The sequence below is a fragment of the Solanum dulcamara genome, chromosome 10 (assembly GCF_947179165.1).
Source record: "Solanum dulcamara chromosome 10, daSolDulc1.2, whole genome shotgun sequence".
NCBI lineage: Eukaryota > Viridiplantae > Streptophyta > Magnoliopsida > Solanales > Solanaceae > Solanum > Solanum dulcamara.
Genome location: NC_077246.1, coordinates 36,566,943 through 36,579,618, shown reverse-complemented (window position 1 = coordinate 36,579,618; position 12,676 = coordinate 36,566,943).

Sequence of the window (12,676 nt, the reverse complement as noted above, 5' to 3'; positions counted from 1 at the left end):
TTACAAGAATATTATAACAACATAATATATTAACTTGAATAAAAAGATAAGGGTCCAACACGCTTTCATACCTATCCCGTTTTAATCAAAATTACACCGGGTATCCATCGGGATTTTTACCATGTATTGCAAACCCAACCTGAAAACAGGTAACTTCTCTGACGTTCCTTCAGCATAACTCAGCACAACCTTAGTTCGTTTTCTAATCTAAGGCATAAGGGTGATATGGAAGGGAAGACTATTCTTTTATAAAAGAAAAATAATTATAATAGAAATAATAAAATTTTGCTCCAGAAAATACTCACAAACTTTTGTAGTTATTATTCATAGTGAAGATGTTTGTACAAAGAAAATGAAGGTCAATGATTTCTCGATGCCCCTTTGTTTACAGACTGTCTCCTTTTATAGAAGAAGGAGACAGACTTCAAACTACGGACTTTAAAATTGAAAATAGCTTGATAATGACCTTATACCTATCCTAAACATCTAAAGAAAGAAAAGACTTTTCTATCTTACAAAATGACAAAAGTGTCATCTTTTTCTTATCTTCTACGTATACTTTTCTATCCTCTTAAAACTATTACATAATGACAAAAATGTTAGCTATTAGTCACTATCATATCTTATTACAAAATGACAAAAGAGGTCTTTATCTGTCGCTATCATCTCTTTATCTTCTTGCCTCCTTATCTTCTATCTTCATATTTTGACAAAAAATTAGATATCAGTCGCTTTCATCTTTTTCTTTCTTCTTATCTCCTTCTATCAACTCTTCGTTCCTTATCTTCCTCTATCCATCCATCTGTCTCTGTTTTATTCGAAAGACATTGAGTTGACATCTTCTATTATCTTCTTTTTTGGAGAGCAAAATCCGCACGTGCCTTTGGCGTGCTTCCTCATTTTGCACAATCGTTGCTGAGCCTGAGGGATGGAATTAATAATACCTTTATTAATTCAATCTATCTTTGTTTCCATATACCTTTTAGCTGCTGGCGGAGTGTTCTTTGTCGGGGCAATCAAAATAGAGAAATGTATTTTGGTTCCTCCATAAAATCTAAATCCTTTTTTGAAACTATGTTCCACATTTTGTAACACAATTCTTAATCTAATAGCACGTCTATAATAGACATCTTTGTTGGTGAATCTTTAAAATATCTTTTCTTGAAAATTATTTATAATATTAAAATCGTTAGCCTTTTCAATTTGCATAAAATGGTAGGCAGGATATCTTTCTTCTTTGTGAAAATCTGGTCCGGCAGAAATAAACTTAAGGACCAAAATATTTTTTACGGTAATCATTGGGTTATTGAGATAACAATCTTTTACTCCATCTTGTAGCCATGACGATAATCTACTAATTTTTGGAAAATTTGGAGAAGTAAGATAAATAGAATTTATCGCTCCAAGATCATACCAGTATCTAATTTCTTCAGGGGATGAATCTTGCAAGTAATTGATTCGAGGATATATCCCCGTAAAATTGATGTACCTATTAGGAGTAATTTTAAGAAAAAAATAAATCTCTCATTATCTGTTCTTGATCTCCAATGGCTTGAAGTAGCTTATCAAATTTTTTTTTATATCCCAAAGTAATTCATTTTTGAGGCAATTGGGGTCTAAAAGATATATTTTCATACTTATCTTTTTCCTCCGTAGTTATCAAGGTATAATCATCTTTTTGCGCTTTTATCAAGCTATTAATAATATCATAAGAATTGCTGCATTGTCCAATTTTGGACATTATTTGAGCACATACGCTGATTAATTTGTTAGCAATCAATTGTTCACAATCGAAATTAGCAATTTCGATAATATCCGAAACTTCCGTTTGAATATCTTTAAAAAATTTATCAATATCTTGAAGATGGTCTTTAATTCTTTTCATCTCTGGTGAGAAAATCTGCTATAATATTTTTGTCAGTTTGAATAATTTCAATATCAAAAGAGTATTCAGACAAAAGCATTTGCCATCTGATAAATCGTTTGTATTCTGGTTTTGATGGAAGATTATTGTGAACAAAAGCCTTTACTTGAGTATTATCAGTTCTAAGAGTAAATCGTTTTGGTAGTAAGAAGTAATATAATTTTTGACAATTTTTTACTACGACTAACAATTCTTTTTCATTAATATGATATCTAGTTTGTATATCTGAAAAGATTCCAGAAAAATATCTGTATAAACTTTCTCCTATCTTATTTTTATTAATATCATAATCTATCTTTTAAATACTCTGCTCCAGCACTGTTCCGAAGCATCTGTTTCTAAAATTAAATCATCACTATCTTTTGGTAATTGTTATTTTGGTAAGTTTTTACAAATAGATTTAATATATTTTACTTTTTTCATTAAGACTTCATTAAATTCAAAGCTCTTATCCTTTTTAATAATTCTTGAAATGGCTTTCTTAGTTCAACCAAATTCTGAATATAATCCGAAGCATAGTTAAGTATTCCTAAAAAGATTTGTACTTGCTTTTTGTCGGCTAACTTATCTGGGAAAACAAATATCTTTTCGACGATATGACTTTGTAATTTTATGCCATTTCCATCAATTATCATTCCTAAAAATTCTATCTCATTTTTTAATAAGCTTGCTTTCTTTTTAGAAAGTGTTAATCCATTTTCTAAGCATAAGTTAGTAAATTTATTTAAGTGTATTAAGTGTTCTTCGAGACTATCGGATATAACTAAAATATCATCAACGCAAATAAATATATAGTCATAATCTTTAAATATTATCCATTTTTCTTTGAAATATCTGTGGGGCATTTTTTAATCTAAATGACATGACTAACCATTCATATTGCCCTTGAGGGCTAGAGAATGCAGTATAATGAATACTACCTTTATTGATTTTTATTTGCCAAAATCCGCTTTTACAATCAAACTTATAAAATATCTTTTTGTTAGTAGTTCTATTAATTAGACTTTCCTTATGTGGTAGGAAATATCTATTAAATATAGTATTATCATTTAATTTTTTATAATTAATAACTATTCTTGGTTTATTTCGTACTATCTCTGCATGATTTTTAACCATAAAGGCTGGTGAACTGTGAGGGAAGTTACTAAGTCTTATTATTCTAAGACTTAATAATTGTTTAATTTGTTTTTGGAATTCTTCTTGGTCATCGGGGTTGTATCTCATTGGTTTCACTCTAATAACTTTATCTTTATCTTTCATTTCTAGCTTGGCTTCTATCTTATTTTTATCCCAGAATTCTAAGAGATTTTCGGAAAAACATTGTTCTAATTTTTGTTTGATCATATCCAAGCTTTCTTCTAATTTATTAAAGGTTATTTTGTAATCTAATAGATTGTTAGATCGTTGATTAATTGTTTGAGGGTTGTCCCAATCCGTATCATATTGAAGTAAAGGAGTACTTTTTGGAAAAATTGGTTTGTTTTGATATCCTATATCACCACACTGAGCTGTGCGGGGTTTAAAATGAATAGGTAGTCTTTTGGAGTAAGCAGTTTTAAATTGTTTTACCACAATAATATGTTGGCAAGGAATTTTGAATTTTATTTGAAATAAAACTCTATCATATAAAATAGTATGAAACATTTTAAAAAGTTATTTCCTAATAGAACATCTTGTCTTTTTAGCTGCTGGCGGAGTGTTCTTTATCGGGGCAATCAAAATAGAGAAATGTATTTTGGTTCCTCCATAAAATCTAAATCCTTTTTTGAAACTATGTTCCACATTTTGTAACACAATTCTTAATCTAATAGCACGTCTATAATAGACATCTTTGTTGGTGAATCTTTAAAATATCTTTTCTTGAAAATTATTTATAATATTAAAATCGTTAGCCTTTTCAATTTGCATAAAATGGTAGGCAGGATATCTTTCTTCTTTGTGAAAATCTGGTCCGGCAGAAATAAACTTAAGGACCAAAATATTTTTTACGGTAATCATTGGGTTATTGAGATAACAATCTTTTACTCCATCTTGTAGCCATGACGATAATCTACTAATTTTTGGAAAATTTGGAGAAGTAAGATAAATAGAATTTATCGCTCCAAGATCATACCAGTATCTAATTTCTTCAGGGGATGAATCTTGCAAGTAATTGATTCGAGGATATATCCCCGTAAAATTGATGTAACTTGTCACAACCCAATTCCTTAGGTCGTGATGACACCTATTATAACCCTCTAGTAGGTAAGCCAACCCGTTAACCCGGAACTTCAAGTAATGGGTTTGAGGGCAGAAACTAAATAACAGTATCGAATTATAAAAGTAAACAAAATAAATAAGCGGAAGTAAACCAAAACATGTTTTAAACAACTAAACATCCCTCCCAGAACCTAGAAGTCACAAGTACAGAGCTACTACAAAATAAAATACGAGTACAAGTCCCGAAAGTGGACCAAAAATATATATAACTACTGGCTAGTCTCAGAAGGCAAAAGACGGGCCATCCCTACTGAAGGAGACAGGAATGATCTACAAATGCCAAGTGCTCACCCTAGTCTCCGAAGTTGACTGCAACAGGCTCGATTTATCCACTGTGATAGCTGGTGCTCGGTCCTGCATCACGAATGTAGATGCAGAGTGTAGTATGAGTACCAAGACAACAGGTACCTAGTAGGAATCATAGGCCGACTAAGCAGAAAAGGTAAAAACAATATGAAAAAAAAGAATAGCCTAAATAGGAGTCAACATAAGCATCAAAAGGGAAACGAGTACTACCGATGAGAACTATAGCTAGCTATACCCAACTGGGCCCCCATAAGCCCAGTCGGGACACTCGTGTGCAAGTTAAATAAAAAATCGGACGAACTCCCATAAGTCCGCCGAGTACACAGAATAGCTACAACTACCAAGACTAAGAACCAAGAATCTGCGATGTTAGGAGCCGAAGTACTATACTATTTCTAAAACCAGAATCTCTAAGAGTCAATCGATCTAGTGGTGACTTAGGGGTCGAGGCCGGGACTGAGACCCAGATGCTCACCCGAATATTCAAAGTGGCCAATGCCGGGACTGTGTACCCAAATACTTGCCATAATACATAAGTACGGTCGAGGCCGAGATTGGGTACCCGGATGCTCGCCATATTACATCGGTGCGGTCGAGGCCTGGACTAGTACCAGGATGCTCGCTGTAACACATCGATATGATCGAGGTCACGGCTGGATACCCGGATGCTCGTCATACTAGCAAGTCGGCGGAGGTCGAGGCTGGGTACCCGGATGCTCCTCGATAATTCAGAATAGAGGTCGGGACTGGATACCTGGATGCTCACAGATATTTTATCCTATGGTGCCGAATATTCTCCTTTCCAACTAAACAATAATAGTACCGAGAATCTCCATCCCGATGAGTCAACCAATATGCCGCCAAAACTGAAACCGGAGCCAAAGTCAACGATCACGAAATCTAGTGTTGCCGACGCATCACAAAAGTCACGATTATACCGAGTTATGGATGATGGTATTTTTAAGAGCAAGAGTAACGCCTAGCTAAGGCCAAACTACCAGGCACTAGCCCGCTACACTATTCTACAAGGATCTAAGTCTACCGGAGCGACGCCGGGACATCTAAAACAAGTTTACATCCTATAGTAAGGCCAACATACCCCACTGTATCAACAACATGCTCATTCAACTCTCCTTATAATACTAATAAATAACTACAAGATACACATACTTCTAAATATCCAAAAACTCGATAATAAGCCTAAAGCATGATTTCTAACACCTAAGATATAGAATCAAACTACCCAACCCAAATTCCAACTATTTCAACATGTTTTCACATATTCCAGCTCAATCTAAAGAAAGGTAAAACCGTAGCCTACCTGTAGGCTAAACACGCGGGCTCCAAATCACTGTGTCGGAGCGTTTTCCTTCCGAACTACCTCAGAATATTTCCAAGCTGTCAAAAATAGAACCACGACGTCAATACAGTCGTTTAGACACTAATTTCATAATTTTTGGAGACAGACCAATTTTGGGGTCGAAAATGGGAATTGTGGGACCCACATACAAAATTCTGGATTTGACCCCCAAAACACCTTCTAAACGTCACCCCAAGCTCACAAATCAGAATTATAACATAATTCGGGGTGAGAAATTACATAAGACGATCAAAAATCAATTCCCACATTTTCAAACTAAGAAAACGATATAAGGCAGCCTCTTTACACGTCGATTTCTCAAAAACGAAAATCTGTCAATCAAAACAAATTACATCATGACGTTTCTTGCGAAAAACCCCACAATCTAGCCTCAAGAATCACTTGAAACGGAGTTATATTGACCAAGATACACTCTTCCAAAATTCCACAAAATTTCATTCCGAAAATGACTAAATCAGTAACTTAAAATGTATTTTTACCTCGAATGAAGCTTCTTCTCGCATTTATGAGATTACCAAGAGATTCCTCACGAAATTCTCTTGAATTTAGACCCTTGAATCACCAAAATTGGGTTTATATAGGTCAAGAAACAATTACTCAAAGTTCTTCAAAAATCAATCCGAAAATGGACGCAGCTGCAATTAAAATCGCGATTTTTACCTGAATCGAATGCTCCAAATCAGTTTTCCATCTCTCCAATGCGTTCTCCACGAAAAACCTCACAATTTTGCCTTTTGAATCACCCAATTTGGAGCCCTAATGCTCAAGTTATGGGGTTTTAAAGTTGGAGAAAAATCCCCAAAAATGGGGCTGCTGTGCTGCTGTGTTTTTTTCCAGATTTTGGAGAATCCAAAATCTCCGATGGGGTACTCGGAATTCGTTCGGAATCCGATAAAAATAAACCAAATATGCTACCCCACTAAATTTGACATTCCGGACTCAATGACGCATTCAGAATTCCTATACGAGATCATTTTAATAAAAAGTGGGTCCCACACCCAAGAGCTATTTTAAGCCTTATTCCACAATGGGCCTCGATATTAGTCTGGAAGCCTCAAAAAGCAAACGAAGGGTTGTTCTAGATCAAAATCAACATTTTGGAACTAACTGCGCTGTTAGAATATTCATTCGAGCAAATTTTCAAAGAATGTTGACCAAAGTCAACCATAGGCTAACTTTCAAAGTCAAAAGCGCCAAATGACCCCAAACTCATATCGATTGACTCGATAGTCAATCCAACAGTTCTACTAGCCTAATTTGGTCATTCCGTAGCTGATGGGACCATCAGAATTTGAATCCGAGATCTCGTTGACCCAAAACTCGAAAAGTCGCAACTAAACTAACTTAGGCCTTCAAAATACCAAAATGGACTTGGGACCTTTAAAAATTTAACCAACACTTCTTCTAAACCAAAAACCATCTCCTAAATCCAACAGAGTCATCGGAATTCCATTCCGAGCACCGGAACTCCAAAAGTTAACCAAAGTCAAACCTTTGCTTAAAATTCCTCAATTTCTCAACTCAAGGCCTCAAAACTTTGTTACAACTCCAAAACTGATTCCGTAAAGTCTCCTAAGCCAATTTCGACATTTTGGAGCTGCTGGAATCGATGGATTCCATTCCGAGACCCGTATCTCCGATTGACCCCAAATACCACTTTTAAATACTTAAAGCTTATGAAAACTCAAAATTTCTAAGAACTTAACTTTTCATGGGATTTTCTAAAAATCAACAACCGGTAACAATTAGAAACGACTCAGGGCATCTAAAGGGAGGGGTAAAATGGTCATTTTACAAAAATTCCAAAAAATGACCTTTAGGGTCATTACAGCCTATTGGGAGTAATTTTAAGAGAAAATAAATCTCTCATTATCTGTTCTTGATCTCCAATGGCTTGAAGTAGCTTATCGAATTTTTCTTTATATCCCAAAGTAATTCATTTTTGAGGCAATTGGGGTCTAAAAGATATTTTTTCATACTTATCTTTTTCCTCCGTAGTTGTCGAGGTATTATCATCTTTTTGCGCTTTTATCAAGCTATTAATAATAGCATAAGAATTGCTGCAGTGTCCAATTTTGGACGTTATTTGAGCACATACGCTGATTAATTTGTTAGCAATCAATTGTTCACAATCGAAATTAGCAATTTTGATAATATCCGAAACTGCCGTTTGAATATCTTTAAATAATTTATCAATATCTTGAAGATAGTCTTTAATTCTTTCCATCTCTAGTGAGAAAATCTGCTATAATATTTTTGTCAGTTCGAATAATTTCAATATCAAAAGAGTATTCAGACAAAAGCATTTGCCATCTGATAAATCGTTTGTATTCCGGTTTTGATGGAAGATTATTGTGAACAAAAGCCTTTACTTGAGTATTATCAGTTCTAAGAGTAAATCGTTTTGGTAGTAAGAAGTAATATAATTTTTGACAATTTTTTACTACGACTAACAATTCTTTTTCATTAATATGATATCTAGTTTGTGTATCTGAAAAGATTCCAGAAAAATATCTGCATAAACTTTCTCCTATCTTATTTTTATTAAGATCATAATCTATCATTTAAATACTCTGCTCCAGCACTGTTCCGAAGCATCTGTTTCTAAAATTAAATCATGACTATCTTTTGGTAATTGTAATTTTGGTAAGTTTTTACAAATAGATTTAATATCTTTTAATTTTTTCATTAAAACTTCATTAAATTCAAAGCTCTTATCCTTTTTAATAATTCTTGAAATGACTTTCTTAGTTCAACCAAATTCTGAATATAATCCGAAGCATAGTTAAGTATTCCTAAAAAGATTTGTACTTGCTTTTTGTAGGCTAACTTATCTGGGAAAATAAATATCTTTTTGATGATATGACTTTATAATTTTATGCCATTTCCATCAATTATCATTCCTAAAAATTCTATCTCATTTTTAATAAGCTTGCTTTATTTTTAGAAAGTGCTAATCCATTTTCTAAGCATAAGTTAGTAAATTTATTTAAGTGTATTAAGTGTTCTTCGAGACTATCGGATAGAACAAAAATATCATCAACGTAAATAAATATATAGTCATAATCTTTAAATATTATCCATTTTTCTTTGAAATATCTGTGGGGCATTTTTTAATCTAAATGACATGACTAACCATTCATATTGCCCTTGAGGGCTAGAGAATGTAGTATAATGAATACTACCTTTATTGATTTTTATTTGCCAAAATCCGCTTTTACAATCAAACTTATAAAATATCTTTTTGTTAGTAGTTCTATTAATTAGACTTTCCTTATGTGGCAGGAAATATCTATTAAATATAGTATTATCATTTAATTTTTTATAATTAATAACTATTCTTGGTTTATTTTGTACTATCTCTGCCTGATTTCTTACCATAAGGGCTGGTAAACTGTGAGGGGAGTTACTAAGTCTTATTATTCTAAGACTTAATAATTGTTTAATTTGTTTTTGGAATTCTTCTTGGTCATCGGGGTTGTATCTCATTAGTTTCACTCTAATAACTTTATCTTTATCTTTCATTTCTAGCTTGGCTTCTATCTTATTTTTATCCCAGAATTCTAGGAGATTTTCGGAAAAATATTGTTCTAATTTTTGTTTGATCATATCCAAGCTTTCTTCTAATTTATTAAAGGTTATTTGGTATTCTAACAAATTGTTAGATCGTTGATTAATTGTTTGAGGGTTGTCCCAATCCGTATCATATTGAAGTAAAGGAGTACTTTTTGGAAAAATTAGTTTGTTTTGATATCCTATATCACCACACTGAGTTGTGCGGGGTTTAAAGTGAATAGGTAGTCTTTTGGAGTAAGCAGTTTTAAATCATTTTACCACAATAATATGTTGGCAAGGAGTTTTGAATTTTATTTGAAATAAAACTCTATCATATAAAATAGTATGAAACATTTCTAAAAAGTTATTTCCTAATAGAATATCTTGTCCGGTATTATGAAAATAAAATGGAGGATATTTTATTAGAAAATATCCTAGTAGTATAATCGGTTGAGCAATGTCTTTAGACATTTTTATGATATTATTAGATATATCTTTTCCCTTAATAATGGGTAGTTCTTGATGATATTCTTTGAGAAATACTTCTGGTCTACAACAACATATTTCCGATCCATTATCTATATAGACATCTTACCCTCTTTTACAGAACTCTCTTTTACAGAAATAAGATTAGATAACCATCTATATTGGACCTTTCAGAAAAACTTAAAAATTGCTAATATAAAAGACGAATCTTACAAAAGATATTTAAAAAGATTAGACCTTGATAAAATTGAACAGGTAAGAAGAGTACAAAATATAATACACGCTAATGAAGATGATACAATAGGAGAACGAGATAATATAAAATTGCTTCAAAACTATTATTTCAAAAAGCATCCAGCTAGTTTATGATAGAATGAAAAATAAATCCAATTATAAATTACTTAATGAAGAAGATCCTCTAAAAATAGAACGAGATTTGTACGAAATATAAAAAATGATAATTTACTTTGAAAATTTAATAGTTAAAGAAATTCAAACTTTGAAACATATACTAAATCAAAAAGAAATAAATGTTGATAAAGAACCTATAAATAAAACCTTAGATATCATAGGATTCCATATTTCAAAAATAAAAATACCTGAAGGATACGGAGGAAACAATTTAAAATGGTAAGCTCCGACTCAGAAAATTCTGAACTAAAAAATCTTATAATAAATATAAAAGAAACCCAGTTAAAAAATGAAGGTGATATGATAAACTTAAAAATGGATAAGTCAAATCAGAAGAAGTAGATTTTAATCCTAATATTACTAAGCTCCCTACTCAGGTTGAAACCAGCCGAACAAGTTTTAATAGACCCACTAGGGCTTATACAGGTATAAATGCTGCATTAAGAACAAAAGATAGTCATACACAGTAGGATCAATGAAAAGTGAAGCGATTAATCCGTTTGGAATATATCTAGATTTAGATTGTATTAATAATACTGAAGAAGCTATAGATAAATGAGAAACTTCTTTAAGAATAGCAGTGACAGTAAACAAAATAGATTATGACACCACTAAATATTTTATAGAACGAAGTCTATTAAATAGTGTGCTAAGATTTTGACAAAACTTAAATGATGCCACTAAAAATGATATTTTTGGTACCGATGATAATATAGCTAATTTAATTACAAGAGCTACTGAAGCTATAAGGTTAGAATTTGCCGGAGAAGGTAATATTTTAAAAGACCCTACAATGATTAAAAAATACAAAATTGCTTTATTACGATTACAATTATGTGATATGTGTAAAATAGATAAATATATTTGTGTCTTTCAAGATTATTATTACTATGTTTATAACAGAGTTAAAAATACAGGAAATGTATTTATCGATGTTTTTCACTAAGATACTAGACCCCTGGGGCAAAAAGTTAATACATACTTATAATCCCGGTACTGCTGATACTCTAGGAAAAAGAATAAATTATTTAAAAGATAAGCTTAGTATGTGGTGTGCAAATTCCATATTAGTTAAAGAAAAAAAAAGATTAAGAAAGAAAGTAAGTCTATGTTGAGATAATCCTAAAATGCCTATAATGATTGGATGTGAAAGTCCCTATTATTACAAAAAGATTAAAAGAAAATAAATCTCTCATTATCATTTCTTGTCCTTCAACTTGGGTTGTAGTGAATTTAATCTTTCTTCAATGGATCCAATCGATATTCCTTTTGAAGGTTTTTGAGGCCTAAAAGACATTTGTACATATTTATCATTAGTAGGAGTAGTATTATCAGATTTTTTAATTTTGATCAGGTCCTTGAGCATATTGTAATTATCTCCATATTGTCCGACTTTGGACGTTATCTTTGTACATAAGCAAATTAATTTATCAGCAATCTTGGGGTCACAGTCGAAATTGACAATTTCTATAATATCTGAGATGGTAGTCTGAATATCGTCAAAGCATTTATTGATATCTTCCAGATGTATTTTCATTTGTTTCTTAATATCGTTGTCCATCTCTTGTGAGGAAATTTGCTGCAAGATTTTTATTAGAGCGAATAATTTTAATATCAAAAGAATATTAAGACAAAAACATTTGTCATCTGATAAATCATTTATATTCCGGTTTAGACAGAAGATTGTTGTGAACAAAGGCATTTACCTGGATATTATCTGTTCTGAGGATAAATATTTTAGGTAGCAAAAAGTAATAAAACTTTTGACAACTCTTTACTACAGCTAATGATTCTTTTTCATTAATGTCACGACCCAAAATGAGCCGTGAGTGGCACCCACACTTAACCTCCTAGGTGGGAGAACCAACGATACAAACCCCAACAAATAAATATAACAATAATGCGGAAGCTCAAATAAATACGTTTTTCCAAAACCTGAAAGTCATCACATGAAGGACATCTAAATTCTAACACTAAGTCTGGAAATATCAAACACCGGAATAAACAAATAACAAAATGTGTCCGAAAACTAAAGACACCATGTCATAACCGAGAGAATCCATCACGAGCTAGAAGGATAGCTCACCCTGAAATCCGATGGTCTTGAAACTGACTAGAGCTGAGATTGAGTCGAAGTCGATGGAACACTCGCTGCACTCCACAAAATAAAACAAGAAAAGGTACAAGTAGGGGTCAGTACAGAACAACATGTATTGAGTAGGTATCATCGGTCGACTCAAAATAGAAATCAATATACATAAAATAATAGTGGGAAATCAACAACAACACTTAACAGGTGGCAACCAATGAACAATTATATAACCAGTCAATAATATCAAGATCACACATGAGGA